We start from the raw sequence: 19,761 nt of genomic DNA on the forward strand, positions 1-19,761 counted from the left end.
AGGCCCCAGCGCAGGCCGGCGCAGGTGCAGAGTCGCAGGACGGCGTCGCGCAAGCGCAGAGTAGCATGCCCGCGCGGTGTGGGGGGGTAGGGGAAGGGTCGCGGCGCAGGCGCAGAGACGCACGCCGCGAGGGGAGCCGCGGACAGGGGCGAAACATCAGTAATCTGAAAAGCCGGGCTCGGGTGCCGCCTGCTTGCAGCCGCGCACTACAGGGCCCTCTTGCTCACGCTGCTGTGCCAGTGCGCCCCCTACTGGTGACTAGAGCAACTGCAGGGCCCTCTTTCTTACAGTTGTGGCCAGCGCCCCCTGCTGGCGCCGGGGCACTGCAGGGCCCTCTTGCTCGCAGTATAGTGATGGCACGCCACCTGCTGGCAGTTGGGGACGTTGCAGGGCTCTCTTGCTCCCAGTGTAGTGGCAGCACTCCCGATGCTGGCAGCTGGGGACACTGCCCGGCCCTCTTGCTCCAAGTGAAGTGGCGGCTGGCTCCCCAGCTGGCAGCTGGGGACACTGCTGGGCCCTCTTGCTTGCCTTGTAGTGGGGGCACGCCCCCTTCTGGCCGCTGGGGGTACTACACGATGCTCTTGCTCACAGTGTGGTGGCAGCACGCCCCCTGCTGCCAACCAGGACGCTGCAGGGTCCTCTTGCTCATGGTGTGGTGCCCGTGCGCCACCTGCTGGCAGCTAAGTACACTGCAGGATCCACTTGCTCACAATGTAGTCGTCGTACGCCCCCTGCTGGCAGCTGGGGACACTGCCGGGCCCTCTTGCTGGCAGTGTCGTCGCAGCACACCTGCAGGCAGATGGGGGCTATGCAGGGCCCTCTTGCTCCAGGTGTCACGGCTGGCGCCCCCTAAAGGCCACCTTCTGCACCACTTAAAGTTGGAGCGCCAGTTATTAAGCGCCATCAGCTCTGGAAATTCAAACTGAAACGGAGCTATTACTGGGGAGAGCTGATGTCTCAGTTCTTGTCTAACTTGGAAGAAAGATTTTCACCAAGAGGCAGTACAAAGATGGCAGATAACTTCACTGAAAAAAATATAGTGTGAAGAGCTTATTGTAGAAAAATAGGAGTAGGCTGATCGCGCAGGAAGGCAGCGTAAGAGTCCTGTGCAGGGAATTTTATTTTGGACTTCTTCACATTCCTGCCTCTGTCTCAAGTCTCGCCAGTTTTCTCTGGTTTTCCTGCTACTGCCTTAGGTCCCCAACTTGCGCTACTTAGGCTTGTGGGACCTCCTCGCTGTTGGTTGAGGCACATGTGTGGTGATCAATCAGAACTCACTCTGGCACCAGGCTCCTTCCTGCCATCCCAGGCAGGCTGACAGCAGTCACATTTGTACCTACTGCGCCTATCTCTTTTGAATGTACTTCTCTGCCCTAATCTGTACTTAACGGTGCCAGGTTTCTTATAAGAATGTCCCCTTTGTCCTTATCAGCATGTAGCTACCAATATTGTGACATTTTTACTGCAGAGTGAATGATGACTGGGACATCTTAAGAGGAGTTCTAGGGTGTTTCTTTCTGCATAGGTACCTCTTCTCCCTCCTACCCACAATTGACAAGTGGCTATCCACTCTAGCATTACAGATGCCACTAAATGTGAATTTTTGGTGGTCCCTCCAGGTGAGCCTTCCCAGACTTTCCCTTTTCCAGGAGCTTCCCCTCCTGTTCATGTCTAGCCATCTATCTGCTCTAACAGAGCCCACTATCCTGTGTCTTTCCCAAAAATAGTGAGGGAACGATTATTGGAAACCATAGGAAATGATATGCATGGAGATGAAAACTTTACAACTTACACAAATAATCACTCAAAATCATCCTTACACTAAAAATGCAAAACTATACAATTTCTAGAAGAAACTATGGAAGAAAAGCTATGTGCCTTTGGGTTTGGTAATGAATTTTAACAAATGACACAAAAGGTTGATATACGCAGAAGAAATGACAATGTGGATTTTTAAATATATAAAGTTTATACTCTGGAAAAGACCTTGTTAATGGAACAAAAAGACAAGCCACATATTGAAAAAAAAATTTGCAAAATACAAATCTAAGAATTTGTATTCAAAATATATACAAAATTCTTAAAACTAAGCAATAAGTTAAACAGCTCAACTAAAAATGCACACAGTTCTGAACAGACACCTCACCAAAGATGATCTACAGATGGCAAGTAAACATACAAAAAGATGCTCAACATATTAGAGAACTGAAAACCACAATGAGATAGCACAGCTGGTCTATATCTGTAAGAACTGCTAAACTCTAAAAAAATGACAAATTGTTGGAGGGAAAACAAGAACTCTTTTCATTGCTGGTGGAAGACAGTGTGTAAGACCAGAATATGCCACCCCAAAATGTGATGGTAGGAAACCAGAATATGCCACCCCAAAATATGCCCCTTTGGCTTAAGAACTATTCTGAGCTGATTACTCTGAAAAAATGCTAAAAAAGGAAGTTCTGAAAACAGAGTAGAAGTTACCCTTGTGTAAGGAAAATTTACATCTATAAATGAAATCTCCATTTAAAAGATCTCTCTCTCTCTCTCTCTCGGCACCAACCGAGAAGGGAAAGATGACTAAATCACTAAAGAGTCTTATCAACAGAGAATGCATGGAGTTAAATCTGTATAAGAAAGCTTACCCTTGTCTACTGTGCTTTTGCTTGTTACCTCCCCACTACTGAGCCTCAACTCTTCTTTCTTTAAGTTGAAGATAGCATTTACACTTGAATTGAAAGCCACCTGTTGGGGATTTACTCATTTTTCCTTGAATATCTCCCATGTATCCATAAGGTATACATGTTTTTAAACTTGTCTACATTTTTCTCATTTTAATCTGTAATTTGTTACAGAGGGTCCCATCTAAGAATTCCGTAAAGGTAGAGAGAAAATTATTTTTCCTCTCCTATTACAAGTTGGGCAGTTTTTCCCAAAGCTAAACAAGTCTCACCTTACAATCCAAAAATCACATTCAAAACTATTTTGACAGCTAATTTGATATTATTTCCAAACAAAAGCTACCATGCAATTATGTACAGAAGCCCTATTCATAATGACCAAAGGAAAAAAAGGAATCAGAAAGTCTGACAGCAGATGACTGTGTGGGAACCCACTCAGACACCAAGAGTTGTCACAGGGACCAGGCACGGTAGCTCATGCTTGTAATCCCAGCACTTTGGGAGGCCAAGGCAGGTGGATCACAAGGTCAGGAGATCGAGACCATACTGGCTAACATGGTGAAACCTCATCTCTACTAAAAAAAAAATACAAAAAAAAAATTAGCCAGGTTTGGTGGCGAGCACCTGTAGTCCCAGCTACTCAGGAGGCTGAGGCAGGAGAATGGCATAAACCTGGGAGGCGGAGCTTGCAGTGAGCCAAGATCGCACCACTGCACTCCAGGCTGGGTAACAGAGCAAGACTCTGTCTCAAAAAACAAAACAAAACAAAACAAAGTTGTTATAAAGATTATTTAAATGAAAACATTTGAGATACTGAAGATAAAGAAACCTTACCGGAACTTACTTTATCTAAAGCAGAGCTCCCAGAAAATACAGCTGCCATTAACCCCATCCAAGAAGTTTCTTTCAAATTCAGCTGCCGGGAAGACAGCCTACACATTCCCATTAGCACTGACAATTGAAAATGAAATCCTAAGCTCCCAACTGACTGAACAGACCCAGTCTTGGCTGAGGGGATCCCAGAGTGACTTTCAAAACTGAGTTCTCGGATTTACAGAGGGTCCCATCTTAGAATTCCGTAAAGGTAGAGAGAAAATTACTTTTCCTCCCCTCTTACAAGTTGGGCAGGATAGGATGACAGGAGTCAGATATACCTCATTATATTCCCTCCTTTGCTAACCATGATAAGGCTTTCTTCCCTAAGGATTTAACAGAAACAAGCCTTTCAAAAGACTCCACCACTGATTTCAACCAAGTGCCTGAAGCTGCCTCTCCTCTCTTGCCTAATAAGAGACCACCCATGACGGAGAGGTTCTGGACAGCGTACACAGGATGCACAGAGCGAGTTTTCATATCCTCTGCTTCAACTTTTAATGTCAGAGGGCTGAACACTCCACCCTGGGATCATGTTAACACTGCCATTTTTTTGTACATTAGACCCATGAAGGAGCAAGAAGCTAAACTGCGCATGCATGCATTTCTCCTTTCATAAATATGCATGACTCCTCCTAGAGCTTATTAAATATGTGTATTTGGCCATGCCACTCAGTATAAATTACTATTTCCTTTACCTCTCCCTTGAAGTGTCTGTTTCTGATTTCTGGCTGGAGGCTATGCTTCCTAGCCTGTCAGGACTATCCTGCAGGCTGCAACCCTTTACAGGAAATAAATCTCTCACTGGGTGCAGTGGCTCATGCCTGTAATCAAAGCACTTTGGGAAGCAGGATCACCTGAGACCAAGAGATCAAGATCATCCTGGCCAACATGGTGAAACTCCGTCTCTACTAAAGATACAAAAATTAGCTGGGCATGGTGGTGCATGCCTGTAGTCCCAGCTACTTGGGAGGATGAGGCAGGATAATCGCTTGAACTTGGGAGGTGCAGCCTGCAGTGAGCCAAGATCACTCCACTGCACTCCAGCCTTGGCAACAAGAGTGAAACTCCGACTCAAAAAAAAAAAAAAAAAAAAAAAAACACAATGAAATCTCTGCTTTCCGAATTTATGAAGCTCATCATTCTCCAGTTGACAGTATTAAAAAGTTCAAAAAGACCTTCCATACTCTCCCACAGAAGCCCTAGATATCTCCATTTTGTTAATCATTTTGGATGCCTGAGAACTTGTAATCCAATGAGTAGAAATGTTGGTACCCCATTTATGGTTGTCATGCTGCCAGTTCTCAGGAGTTTGTATAAGTCTAAATCTGCAAGGCTCTCATCCCATAAGGACCCCTGTCTCTTTCTCTGTTGCCTTTGCCCACTGACTCTGACAACAGGGGTCTTTCTTTCTCTTTGGCTATCTTTGGATATGGGGGCTCCATCTTCTGTGCCACCGTAGGGAATGCCTTTTGCATGCATGGCTAAGTCATTAAAAAGCCTACAGTTTCAGTAACATTTTGAGTACTCTGAAGCTGGGTTGAAATCTCAGGCTTCTTTGTCTGAAAGGTAACTCTTAGGCTAGAAGTTTCTTATCCTAGCTTTGGTTTTGAGGCCTCTGTGTTCTCCTCCTGGGTTGGAAGTTATTCCTGGCTTTTTGTTTCATGGTGTCTCTGTGATCTTGGTCTTGCTCCTTTCATGGGAACTTCTCAGTTGACTAAATTCTCCCTTCTCAAACCTCTGCTGTGTGTTCCACCAATATGGAACTAATTCTACTTCCTTTCCTGTTTGCATGACTTTACCAAGAATTATTTACAACTTTAATAGTTCTTTTGAGAAAATTTTGATCTTCCAAATTGCCTCCTTTAGACCTTGCCTTTCCTAATTGAGTCTCTCAACTCCCTATAATCACGGAAACTTTAGGCACCCCACTCCATGCCTTGGAGGCTCTCAATGTGCTCAGGGATCTGCAAAAGCAAACACTTGAGGCTGAAAAATAAAATAGAAAAAATAAAATTTAATTCTCAGCTTCATAAGATTGTATGTCAAAAGAAAATCTTGAATATCTTAAAAATCTCCAAAAACATTGGTGAAAAAAAGCTTTAGCCCTCATATGAAGAAGATAAAAACTTGTTCCATTTTCCAGAAACACAGTTATAATACAAACATAAAATGTTTGTAAAGACAAAAACCAAGTCTTCTACATAAACTAGTAAATTTTGTATTATTGTCATCACATTAATCAGGGTTCCCCAGAAAGGTACAATCCGTAGGATATATGTAGACAGACAGATGAGAGAAGGTTCACATAATTATGAAGGCTGAGAAAGTCCACGATAGGCTGTCTCCAAGTTGGGGAACCAGGAAAGCTGGTAGCATTGCTCAGTCCATGTCCAAAGGACTCAGAATCAGTTAAGCCAATGGTGTAACTCTCATTCTGAGGCCAAAGGCCTGAGATCCTGAAGTTCTGATGTCAAAGGCAAGAGAAGGATGTTTCAGTTTCAGAAAGAGGTAATTCACCTTTCCTCTTCCTTTTTGTTCTATCTGGGCTCTCAAGCAGTTGGATGGTGCCTGTATTAGTCTATTTTTATACTGCTATGAAGAAGTACCTGACTTTGAGCAATTTATAAAGAACAAAGAGGTTTAATGGACTGAGAGTTCCACATGGCTGGAGGGGCCTCACAATCATGACGGAAGGGGAAGCAAAGATGTCTTTCTTCACATGGCTGCAGCAAGAAGTTCTAAGCCCTCTTATAAAACCATCAGATCATGAGAACTCGCTCACTATCATGAGAGCAGCATGGCAGTAACCACCACCATGATTCAATCATCCCCACCAGGTCCCTCCCACAACATGTAAGGATTATAGGAACTACAATTCAAGATGAGATCTGGCTGGCGACACAGTCAAACCATATCAGTGCCCATCCACATTGGGTCAGGGTGGATCTTCCATAATATCTCAGTGTCTTCCAGAAACACCCTCACACTTATGCCCAGAAACTGTGCTTTACCAGCTATGTCAGTATTTCTTAATCCAATCAAGCAGACACCTAAAATTAACCATCAGAATATTTATGCCTGATTCGTGGCTAAAATTTCAAGATGAAAGCTATGAGATCTCTATTTGTGTTTGTATGTCTATTAATGTATGTTCTGTATATGTGACTTTTCTTAACTCTAGCACTGCAAAATTCATTTATAAAATCCTCTAAAAGTGTTCTATTCTAACTTAGATTGGAAAAAAAATAATCATTGATAAATAAATATTCCCCAAACTCCTAGAAATGTAAGAACCGATCCAAATGTTTTTCAAGTTAACACGATTTGGATACAACTTAGTTAAATAAGATATATTTCACATTTTTTGTGTAATAAAACAACTATGTCTTCAGAGGAGTTACATTAAATATAAAACAAGTTTTTTTTTTTTTTTTTTTGAGATGTAGTCTCTGTCACCCAGGCTGGGGTACAGTGGTGCGATCTCGGCTCACTGCAAGTTCCGCCTCCTGGGTTCAGGCCATTCTCCTGCCTCAGCCTCCCGAGTAACCAGGACTACAGGCACCTGCCACCACGCCCAGCTAATTTTGTATTTTTAGTAGAGACAGGGTTCCACAGTGTTAGCCAGGATGGTCTTGATCTCCTGACCTCGTGATCCGCCTGCCTCGGCCTCCCAAAGTGCTGGGATTACAGGTGTGAGTCACCATGCCCGGCCAACAAACAAGTTTCTATTCTGCTTGAGTGCTTACAAGAAGCTAATATTATACTTACTAGATAATTAGAATCAAATCTACAAGCTTTAAGATTTTAAGTTGTCATTCTTATGAAAAACATTATTTCCTTTATGGTGAAAAGATATACATCTACTTAGAATGAGCCAGCTGGACTCAGTTTAGATGATCCCAAGTTTGTTGGCAACATCCAAAGCATCGTAATCAGAAGCCAGTTGAACATATGCCTCCTTCTCTCCATCAGTCCGAATCAGGATGTTGACCATGGCCACATCCACATCCCAGAGATTCTTCACAGTCTGTTTGATCCGATGCTTGTTGGCTTTAACATCGACAGTGAACACAAGCATGTTGTTGTCTTCTATCTTCTTCATGGCTGACTCAGTGGTCAGTGGAAACTTGATGATAGCATGGTGGTCAAGCTTGTTACTCTGGGGGCGCTCTTCCCAGGATATCTGAGCTGCCTCCGGAGTCGCAGTGTCTTGCGACGCTGGAAAGTGGGTGAGGTGCAGATCTTCTTTTTTTGGGAGGCTGTGGACACATTTCAACACTGCCTTCTTGGCCTTTAAAGCCTCTGTTTTGGCTTGGGCTTTAGGAGGGGCAGGAGCTTCCTTAATTTTTGGTGCCATCTTGTGAAAAGCGAAAAACATTATTTCAATAATAAGTTTTTTACAGTAAATCTGCCTAATAGTAGTTTCCAAAATACTTTTGGTAATTTTTAACCTTAAAGTTAAGCTAAGTAAAATATTTCCATTAAATATCTAATCATTTATAAATAAGATACAGTACTACAAAATTAATTACTGAACATAAGTAATCCAAGTTTATATACTTTTGGCTTCTTATTTTTACAGAGAAACTAGGTATTCTGGCCTGTTAATAAACATGTTTTTGCCTACCACACTGAGAAATTGAGACGGAGCAACACTCAGTCTCAAAAAAAAAGAAAAAGAAAAAAAAGAAATCTCTTTCTCTTAAGTTAACTCGTTTTTTTGTTTTTTTTTTGTTTTTGTTTTTGTTTTTGAGACGGAGTCTCGCTCTGTCGCCCAGGCTGGAGTGCAGAGGCCCGTTCTCAGCTCACTGCAAGCTCCGCCTCCCGGGTTTACACCATTCTCCTGCCTCAGCCTCCCGAGTAGCTGGGACTATAGGCGCCTGCCACCACGCCGGCTAATTTCTTGTATTTTTTAGTAGAGACGGGGTTTCACCTTGTTAGCCAGGATGGTCTTGATCTCCTGACCTCGTGATCCGCCTATCTCGGACTCCCAAAGTGCAGGGATTACACACCACACCTGGCCACTCTCAAGCTAACTCACAACAATTTTAGTAGATTATGCTTTTGTAAACAGAAAAGGAGCATTTATCTTTTTTTCCCCACCTGATTTCTCTAGAATTTTGAAATTCTTACTGAATACTCTTACTTTCATGACAATATAGTTGTTAGCAAAAGTCCAGTAAGAATCTGTTCATCTTGGCCGGGCACGGTGGCTCAAGCCTGAATCCCAGCACTTTGGGAGGCCGAGACGGGCGGATCACGAGGTCAGGAGATCGAGACCATCCTGGCTAATACGGTGAAACCCCGTCTCTACTAAAAAAAAATACAAAAAACTAGCCGGGCGAGGTGGTGGGCGCCTGTATTCCCAGGTACTCGGGAGGCTGAGGCAGGAGAATGGCCTGAACTCGGGAGGCGGAGCTTGCAGTGAGCTGAGATCCGGCCACTGCACTCCAGCCTGGGCTACAGAGTGAGACTCCGGCTCAAAAAAAAAAAAAAAAAAAAAAAAAAGAATCTGTTCACCTTGTAACAGGACATAATTGGAAACTTTGGCTATATTATCAAGGCTTTTACTGAAATACCATATTTAGGAAATGTACCTCAGACCGGTTATGACCAGCAATTGTAAGGAACTAAGGTTGACTTTTATGGAGTCAACGCTTACAAAGCACTCTGAAAAAAGCCAGTCTGATACCTAGATTATGGGGTTCACAGCCTTACAGATTAGTAAGGAAGGTCATTTCCTTGTAGGCCCAGGAATTTGGGGCTATTTTGAGGGCCTCAAGTAGAGAGGAATTCACACAAAGCTATAAAGTCTGCAGCTGAAATTTGATAGTACGTTCTTGGCTTGGCTTTTAGCCTCAATAAGGCCTTTAAAAGTCCAATCTGAGATTCTGTATGAAAACTTGCAGCAAGGAAGCTTCTAAGTATCTACGTGGTCAGCTCTTGTTCTTACTAAACTTACATAAATGATCAGGCACAATCTAACAAGGCTAGACTTATTTTTGAAACAAGAATAATCTTACTTTGATTATCTATGATCAAAAATAGATGGTTACTACAGAGATAAATTTTATGTTTCAATGGAAAACTAAGTCGGACAGGCGTGGGGGCACATGCCTATAATTCCAGCACTTTGGGAGGCCAGGAGTTCAAGACTAGCCTGGGCAACATGGTGAAACCTCATGTCTACTAAAAATAGAAAAATTAGATGGGCATGATGGCAGGTGCCTGTAGTCCCAGCTAATCAGGAGGCTGAGGAGGGAAGATGGCTTGCACCCAGGAGGTAGAAGTTGCAGTGAGCTGAGATTACACCTTTGCACTCCAGCCTGGGCCCAGAGCCAGACCCTGTCTCAAAAAAAACTTTTTTGAGGAAAACTATACGTAACGTAAATGGCAAGTAGATGGGTGCAGCAAACCAAGATGGCACATGTATACCTACGTAACAAACCTGCACGTTGTGCACATGTACCCTAGAACTTAAAGTATAATAAAAAATTTAAATAAAAAGAAATCTATATCCCTTGTGGGTTATCAGATTCTAGTCTAGTTTCTTGTCTTTGGGCTAGTTTTACCTGTTTGTAAACTGGATCCTGCCATCTGATGAATTTTGTCCCACAATGATACTTGTGGAATAAGAAGCCAAATACTGCCTCTCCTATTAATGTATCTATTGTCAGTTAATTTGAAGGTCTCCAACCCTGGAACAAAGTTAGAAGAGGAAGGTTTTGCTCCCCAAAATGCATAACCAACTGTGGTACATTCATGCAATGGAATATTATTTAGCCGTAGAAAGGAACAAGCTATCAACTCACACAAAGACATGAGTGAATCTTGCATGCACATTGCTAACTGGAAGAAGACAATCTGAGGAGAATACACACAGTGTGACTTCATTTAATGAGATTCTGGAGAAGGCAAACTACACAGATGGGAAGCCATGTGCTCCATGGGGTGGGGATTTGAAGCACTCCGTATGATACTTTAATAGTGGATACCTGCCACTACGCATTTGTCAAAACACGCAGAATTTTACAGCCAAATGGGTAAGCCAAACTCTATTCAAATTAAATAAAATTATTCAGGATGTGGAGTATCCCAGGACAGAATACATTATGTGAAAAATAATTTAACTATGCTACAAATTACTATGGTTTGGATGTGGTTTGTCCCTGCAAAAACTCGTGTTGAAATTTGACCCCCAATGTGGCAGTGTGGGGCGGTGGGGCCTAGTGGAAGGTGTTTGGGTCATGAGGATGGATCCCTCATGAATAGGTTAATGTCCTCCATGGGGATGAGTGAGTTCTGCTCTCACAGGAATGGATTAATTCCTGCAGGAGTAGGTAGTTAACAAGAGTCTGGGTTCCTTGGCGTCTCTCTTGCTGTCGCTCTTGCTATGTGATCTCTGGTGCACCCCTTGCTCCCCTTCCACTTTCCACCATGAGGTGAAAAAGACTGAGACTCCACCAGATGCAACTGCCCAATCTCAGACATTCCAGCCACCAGTATTGTGAGCCAAATGGACCTTTTTTACTTATAAATTACCCAGCCTCAGGTATTCTGTTACAGAAGCACAAAACGGACTAAGACACAAATGTAGGAAAAAACTCGATGAAGGCGTAGGGAAAATGGTGTTGACCTAATCACTTCAAAAATGAATAGATTCTGTAGGCTGAAGGCAAATGGACTACACTTCATCACTGGATTCCATTTTATAAAGTTCTTTCCAACAGGAGTAATTGTGAACAATTGTAAAACCACAGTATCTGTATCTGGAATAAAAGAATGACTTACATAAGTTGCAGATGGTAGGAACCAGGTCTCTCACTGTTGAAATGGGAGGTTACAAATTAGCAAGGGGAGAAGGCTAGAATGATTCATGTGATAGTAGATCAGAGGTTGAAACATCAACATAAACTTACACTTGGTTTAATATAGATACATACAGTTCTACATAGAAACCTTTAAAATTAGGGGTGTATAGGTCTGTTAGATGCACACATATACTTCCTAGCATTGCTAAGGATGGACAAGATACAATGTGCTCATTCAGCAGTCAGATGTAAGTTTTCCTACCATTTTCAAAGGAATCAGGCTCTTTGAAGAAATGTCTGGTACTGGAAATGGGACAGTAAATATATGAGCCAGGATAATCTTGAAGTATCAGAAAGTATGTACGAAAAAAATTAAAATACGTAATAAAAATAAATAAAAATTAATTCTTTTATTAAAAGAAAACAGGAGCCAATAAAAAGAGCTACCCATGACCAACACAGGAATGAATTGTGCAACATAATGCTGTAGTGCTGAATAGTAACTAAAGCTTTAAGTAATTATCTAGGTGTCTGTGTTTGTATACATAGGTGAATAAGCAAATGGAGTTGAATAGAAATCTCCTTTGCAAAAGAATTCCAAATAATTGAGGTAGACAGCCATCAAGAAGGTGGAGCTCCTCACTCTGTGTGGGCTCCGCATAGTGACTTGCTCTGAAAGAACACGTGCAGTAGTAGGGACAAGGAGGAAAAATAATGCACAGTGGAGAAATCTAGCTCTGCCGAACAATCCAAGTGAACATCAAAGGCAACAGTTCACCTTGAGAAAATGAAGTGACAAGAGTAGCACTTCACCTCTGTGATCTACTTCTTCCAGACCCAGAATCTCAGTATAATTATAAGAAAAATTCCATGTTTAATCACAATGGGGGACACATTCTACAAAATTCCTGACCAATCCTCCTCAATACTGTCAAGGTCATCATGAGATGGAAAGCCGGACACACTGTCACATCCAGGAGCCACCTACGTGATGACTACATGTCATGAGGGGTCCTGGATGGGTCAGGGTAAGATGGAACTAAGGGAATCCAAATGAAATATGAATTTTAGTTAATGCTAGTCTATCAGTATTTGCTCATTAACTGTGAGACATTATGTAAGATATGAATAAGCCATGTGAGACACACTGACAGAAGATGTTAATAAGAGAGGAAAGTAGGTTGAAGCTACAAGGGAAATCTCTGCAATTTTTCTTTTTTGCAATTTCTGTGTAAGTCAAAAACTGCTATAAAATACAACTGTATTTAAAACATTGTTATATTTTTCAAACACTTCTTTAATTATTTATACCATGAATTGCTAGTAATTGACACTGTTAACTAGTCCTGTTTTTTAAATAAGAGCATTTGCGACACAAAAAAATTTAAATAATGCAGACTGATATATAAATCAAAATAAATGTTCTTTACATGTTTTCTGTTACAGTGGTAACACATATGTGTAAACTTATCATTTTTTTTCTTGTGCTGTGGTTATGTCCTGGGTTCATTCTCTAAAATGCTGTTCACCTTAGACCAGGAAAAAAAACAAACCTACCAGACTCTGTTTCAATTCATGACTAAATAATTTTCAAAAGAGTGACTTTCTAAATATATGTTCCAAAGGCAAATTGATTCATTGTGACTGGATCACTTCTTCCAAAGACTTCTTGTCTTTATTTTGTTCCATGCCTACCTTTTAGCCGTAATACAACAGAATCAAATATTGGCCACTGGGAAAAAAAATATTCAAAGAAAGAAAGAATGTGAGCAGAACTTGTGACCATGAAGATTCAATGTTTTACCACAAAGCTTTCTAAAACAGAAGAGTGTAAAAGGATATTCAAAGTCAATTTCCTCAATGAGGCTTTGCAGAAAATGGGGAAACTAGAGAAAAAAAATGGCAGGACACTCTACGGGTGATTTCAGATGTTACTATGCTTTATGGGAAAAAAAATACTTTACCTTTTAAAGAATCACAAAGAAGTATTAGAAACCAAAACTCTGGAATGTTTCCAAATTTAGTTGAACCTCTATGTAGTTATGTCTATAGAGCTAGTCATGAAGTTGATGATTTTTTAAAAATCCGTGCCTTGTGTAATAAAATACACAATGAATACTCAATGCTCATAGGAAAACATGTAAGACCTTATGAAAGGAAAATCAACCTTGGGGACCCAAAATCACTAAGCTAAAACGAAAAGTCAAGCTGGGGCTGCTGGGGGCAAACCTGCCTCCCAATCTGTCCAAAGTCACCCGTCTGCTCACCGAGAGAAATGCGTATCTGAGTGCCTCATCGGGAGAGGGTAACCAGCAACTCAAAAGAATGAAACCATTTGTCTCTTACCTACCTATGACCTGGAAGCTCCCTGTCTGGCCTTCTCTTCAAGTTGTCTCACCTTTCTGGACTGAACCAAGGTACATCTTTCACATACTGATTGATGTTTCATGTCTCCCTAAAGTGTGTAAAACCAAGCTGGGCCCCGACCACCTTGGGCCCATGTTGTCGGGACCTCCTGCGGAGGCATCAGGGGCGCATCCTCAAACTTGGCAAAATGAACTTCCTAAAAAATCTCAGACCGGTCTCAGATTTTCAGGGTTCACACATGTAATGTAGGATATCAATGTTTATAAAACAGATATTATTCTATATACTATTAAAAATATGCTGCCAATTAACCTTAGACTTTCTCAACAAAATAAAAAATGTTGATGAGGTACAAATAACATATTTAAACTTAAATAATGTTGCAAGTTGGCCGGGCGCGGTGGCTCAAGCCTGTAATCCCAGCACTTTGGAAGGCCGAGACAGGCGGATCACGAGGTCAGGAGATCGAGACCATCCTGGCTAACACGGTGAAACCCCATCTCTACTAAAAAATACAAAAAAAAAACTAGCCGGGCGAGGTGGCAGGCGCCTGTAGTCCCAGCTACTCGGGAGGCTGAGGCAGGAGAATGGCGTAAACCCGGAAGGCAAAACTTGCAGTGAGCTGAGATCCGGCCACTGCACTTCAGCCCAGGCGACAGAGCGAGACTCCATCTCAAAATAATAATAATAATAATAATAATAATAATAATAATAATGTTGCAAGTTTTAATATGCCTACTTTTCAATTTTTCAATACTATTTTTACTAATTTAACACTGTAAGAAAAATGAGCAATGAAAACATGAATAAAAGTGTTTACAGGGGGTGCACATGTTTCCTCCAGCCTCTGCCCATCTCCAGCTTTTATCCCAACTGTCCTGATAGTGGCTCTAAGCATTTCTCCTTTCTCTATACCAAGATCTCCCTGCTGAAGCACAACCAAATCTTATAATGTGTTATGACACGCTGTGATGATGAGCAACCAAAGCCTCGAGGAAGGGATGCTTTTGTAAAACAAGACTTGCAGAATATAACGTGTGAAGTAAAGCCCATGGCAGATCTCCCTTTAGCACCCGGGTAACAGACAGGAAGCTTTTGCCTCACCTTCCTCACTAGCCCGCAGCCACATCTCCCCAGGTCAGTCTTGAGGACAACAAAACTCTGGTCTTCACTGTGAACACACTAACAGGTGCTCCAAAGCCACGGCCTCTTCTTGGGTGGGTCCTGAGGAGAACAAAGCTCTGGTTCTAATCCTAACCCCAATCCTGTCTCTAGACTTTAACCCTGACCCTAAACCCTGATCCCTACCCTGGTCCCTAATTCTGACCCTGACTTTGACCCTGACTCTGATCTTGACCCTGACCATGACCCCACCTCTAACCATACTTCCGGCCCTGACTCTGACCCAGACCCTACTCCTAACCCTAACCGTACTATTATCTTTACGATCTATCTCTAATCTTACCCCCTACTGCTAAATAGATGTACCCAAAAGCACTTATTAAATTATTTAACTTTTTTCCCTTGAATTCTCTAAGGACATCCTAAAGGAGATGTCTTTATATATTTTGCAGTCCCTCTGAGTGGTATGGCTTCAGATAGGAAGTTCTAATACTTTGCAAGACATAGAAAGTTTGGAGAGTAACAGCACGGGGTTGTTAGGGATGCATGTTGGCATTCACGATAGTCATTGGTGCTGTTGTCCAAATATTTTCAGTTCAGTTTTTATGAATGCACTCTGACTATTCTAACCCACCTACTAAAATTTTCGCATGAGCACATAGCTTTTTTTTTTTTCCTCTCTCTTTTTTTTTGCATATGGAGGTGAGAAGAAATAACATGTGATTTTTTCAGGAGAAATCTCTAAGCACAGAGTTCTGTTCAGCATGTTTTTTTCTCTTTTCTATAGCAATAATTTTAGCAATATTAATAGCTTCAAAAAGTAACTTAGCTATTAGGTTTTTAAAAATGTCTTTTGTCTTCCAGTTTGTAAGCCACACTGATCAGGACTACAGAGTTGAATTATTAGAAGTGATAAAGGAAAGATAATGCTTATCTTTTAAAAACATGAATTACCTGTTTAATGAGCACAAACAAGTTTTGTTCTATTCATCAGGTAATAAAGAAAACTTTACACAAAAGGTGAGGGTCAGGGAACGCAGACAACACACAACTGACTTCATGGCAGGAAGATTCTTAGTGCTAATTCAATGTTACCACTTATTAGCTGCAAAATATAATTGTATTTGAAATTTTGATCATAGACACTAACCATCATTATGGACAAAGGATGGCCACTGACCAATGAGAAAAGATGGTGGTCATAACAACCAGCAGTACCCCTGGCACATCCGCCAGTGTGCAGTGACTGTCAGGTCTGACTGATCTGGATGTCTTAACAGCTTCATCTGTGAGTGACAGGATTGCCTTGTGTCAATGGCTCTCAAACCTGGGTGCTTGCTTGAATCTCTTAAATAACTTTCAAAAATATGTTCATCACTAATTCACAATTATACTGTTTAGGAATTATGAATCTGGATGTTCCTGTATTGGGTGCATATATATTTAGGAGAGTTAGCTCTTCTTATTGAATTGTTCCTTTTACCATATGTAATGGCCTTGTCTCTTTTGATCTTTGTTGGTTTAAAGTTTGTTTTATCAGAGACTAGGATTGCAACCCCTTTTTTTGTTTTTCTTTTGCTTGATAGATCTTCCTCCATCCCTTTATTCTGAGCCTATGTGTGTCTCTGCACATAAGATGGGTCTCCTGAATAGAGCATACTGATGGGTCTTGACACTTTATCCAATTTGCCAGTCTGTGTCTTTTAATTGGAGCATTAAACCCATTTACATTGAAGGTTAATATTGTTGTGTGAATTTGATGCTGTCATTATGATGTTAGCTGGTTATTTTGCTCATTAGTTGATGCAATTTCTTCCTAGCATTGACAGTCTTTACATTTTGGCATGTTTTTACAGGGGGTGGTACCAGTTGTTCCTTTTCATGTTTAGTGCTTCCTTCAGGAGCTCTTGTAGGGCAGGCCTGGTGGTGACAAAATCTCTCAGCATTTGTCTGTAAAGGATTTTATTTCTCCTTCACTTAAAACTTAGCTTGGCTGGATATGAAATTCTGGGTTGAAAATTCTTTTCTTTAAGAATGTTGGCCGGGCGCGGTGGCTCAAGCCTGTAATCCCAGCACTTTGGGAGGCCGAGACGGGTGGATCACCAGGTCAGGAGTTTGAGACCAGCCTGGTTAACACGGTGAAACCCCGTCTCTACTAAAAAATACAAAAAACTAGCCGGGCGAGGTGGCAGGCGCCTGTAGTCCCAGCTACTCAGGAGGCTGAGGCAGGAGAATGGCGTGAACCCGGGAGGCGGAGCTGCAGTGAGCTGAGATCCGGCCATTACACTCCAGCCTGGGTGACAGAGTGAGACTCCGTCTCAAAAAAAAAAAAAAAAGAATGTTAAATATTGGCCCCCACTCTCTTCTGGCTTGTAGAGTTTCTGCTGAGAGATCCGCTGTTAGTCTGATGGGCTTCCCTTTGTGGGTAACCCGACCTTGCTCTCTGGCTGCCCTTAACATTTTTTCCTTCATTTCAACTCTGGTGAATCTGACAATTATGTGTCTTGGAGTTGCTCTTCTTGAGGAGTATCTTTGTGGCGTTCTCTGTATTTCCTGAATTTGAATGTTGGCCTGCCTTGCTAGGTTGGGGAGGTTCTCCTGGATAATATCCTGCAAAGTGCTTTCCAACTTGGTTCCATTCTCCCCGTCACTTTCAGGTATACCAATCAGACATAGATTTGGTCTTTTCATATACTCCCATATTTCTTGGAGGCTTTATTCATTTCTTTTTACTCTTTTTCCTCTAAACTTCTCTTCTCACTTCATTTCATTCATTTGATCTTCAATCACTGATACCCTTTCTTCCAGTTGATCGAATCGGTTATTGAAGTTTGTGCATTTGTCACGTAGTTCTCATGCCATGGTTTTCAGCTCTATCAGGTCATTTAAGGACTTCTCTACATTGGTTATTCTAGTTAACCATTCGTTTAATCTTTTTTCAAGGTTTTAAGCTTCTTTGCAATGGGTTCGAACTTCCTCCTTTAGCTCGGAGAAGTTTGATCATCTGAAGCCTTCTTCTCTCAACTCATCAAAGTCATTCTCCATCTAGCTTTGTTCCATTGCTGGTGAGGAGCTGCAATCCTTTGGAGGGGGAGAGGTGCTCTGATTTTTAGAATTTTCAGCTTTTCTGCTCTGTTTTTCCCCCATCTTGGCGGTTTTATCTACCTTTGGTCTTTGATGATGGTGATGTACAGATGGGGCTTTGGTGTGGATGTCCTTTCTGTTTGTTAGTTTTCCTTCTAACAGGATCCTCAGCTGCAGGTCTGTTGGAGTTTGCTGGAGGTCCACTCCAGACCCTGTTTGCCTGGGTATCAGCCACGGAGGCTGCAGAATGGTGAATATTGCTGAACAGCAAATGTTGCTACCTGATCGCTCCTCTGGATGCTTCATCTCAGGGGGGCACCTGGCTGTGTGAGGAGTCAGTCGGCCCCTACTGGGGAATGCCTCCCAGTGAGGCTACTCGGGGTCAAGGACCCACTTGAGGAAGCAGTCTGTCCGTTCTCAGATTTCAAACTCCGTGCTGGGAGAACCACTACTCTCTTCAAAGCTGTCAGACAGGGACATTTAAATCTGCAGAGCTTTCTGTAGACTTTTGTTTGGCTATACCCTATCCCCAGAGGTGGAGTCTACAGAGGCAGACAGGCCTTCTTGAGCTACAGTGGGCTCCACCCAGTTCGAGCTCCCCGGTCGCTTTGTTTACCTACTCAAGCCTCAGCAATGGTGGGCACTGTTCCCCCAGCCTCACTGCCATCTTGCAGTTAGATCTCAGACTGCTGTGCTATCAATGAGCGAAGCTCTGTGGGCATGGAACCCTCCAAGATAGGTGCGGGATATAATCTCCTAGTGTGCAGCTTGTTAAAACCCTTGGAAAAGCACAGTATTAGGGTGGGAGTGACCCAAATTTCCAGGTGTTGTGTGTCAGGGTTTCCCTTGGCTAGAAAAGGGAATTCCCTTACCCCTTGCACTTCCTGGGTGAGGCAACACCTCACCCTGCTTTGGCTCTCGCTCGGTAGACTGCACCCACTGTCCAGCATCCACTATCCAATGCGCCCCAGTGAGATGAACCCAGTACCTCAGTTGGAAATGCAGAAATCACCCGTCTTCTGTGTCGCTCACACTGGGAGTTGTAGCCTAGAGCTATTCCTATTCGGCCATCTTGGAACCGCCCAGCTTTAGCTTCTTTCCACGTAATGCTGCATCTGCATTTGAGACCAGAGGTATTAACATGGGTTAAATTGTGAAACTGTCTAGCATTAGATATGGCAGTAGCAACTAGGCGATCAGCCATTTGATTCCCTGCAATCAAAGGTCCTAGAAGAGGTGTATGAGCCCTAATGTGAGTGATGTAAAAAGGGGGCATTCTACTCCTAACTGCTGTTTGCAATTGGATAAATAAAGTCATCAGTTGTTCATCTGTATGAAATTGTAACTGAGCATTTTCATTTAATTCTGTGGAATGAACCACATATGAAGAACAGAAACCACATTAATAGGCATATCAAAATCATTCAATACCTCAATTACAGCTAAAAGCTCTGCTTTTTGAGCTGAAGTATAGAGCGTCTGAAAATCTTTACATTTTGAGCCAGAATAAGAAGCTTTAACATTACTAGACCCATCTGTAAAAACATTCTCACACCTTCAATTGGTTTAAATTTAGTTATTTTAGTGAGAATCCAATTCGTTAATTTCAAAAATCGAAACAGTTTTGTTTTAGGAAAATGATTATCGAAAATTGTTTAGTAACCAAGTCCTCTAAAGCCTGCAGTTTCTCTTTACTCAGCAGCCATTGTTCTAGCCAATTTGGATAGATAGCATTTTAAAGGTATAGGTTCTGGAGGCTTAATGATGGGCACCATCAAAAATGATATCCTAAACCTTGACGGGAACTTTGTCTTTCCACTGAAGCA

The 19,761-nt window shown here is 42.1% G+C and overlaps 1 pseudogene across 1 annotated transcript in view; it reads right to left on the minus strand.

Moving 5' to 3' along the window:
* Nucleotides 1-1,934: 1,934 nt before the first annotated feature.
* LOC100426142 (putative POTE ankyrin domain family member M) overlaps nucleotides 1,935-19,761 on the minus strand; it is a 64,802-nt pseudogene continuing 46,975 nt past the window's right edge. The window contains exons 9-12 of the transcript XR_013401924.1: nucleotides 18,924-19,050; nucleotides 14,834-14,953; nucleotides 10,124-10,249; nucleotides 1,935-7,908 (exon numbers count right to left, since the gene is read on the minus strand). The product of XR_013401924.1 is annotated as a putative POTE ankyrin domain family member M (transcript). The remainder of the gene's footprint in view (nucleotides 7,909-10,123; nucleotides 10,250-14,833; nucleotides 14,954-18,923; nucleotides 19,051-19,761) is intronic.

The sequence above is a fragment of the Macaca mulatta genome, chromosome 12, assembly GCF_049350105.2.
Source record: "Macaca mulatta isolate MMU2019108-1 chromosome 12, T2T-MMU8v2.0, whole genome shotgun sequence".
NCBI lineage: Eukaryota > Metazoa > Chordata > Mammalia > Primates > Cercopithecidae > Macaca > Macaca mulatta.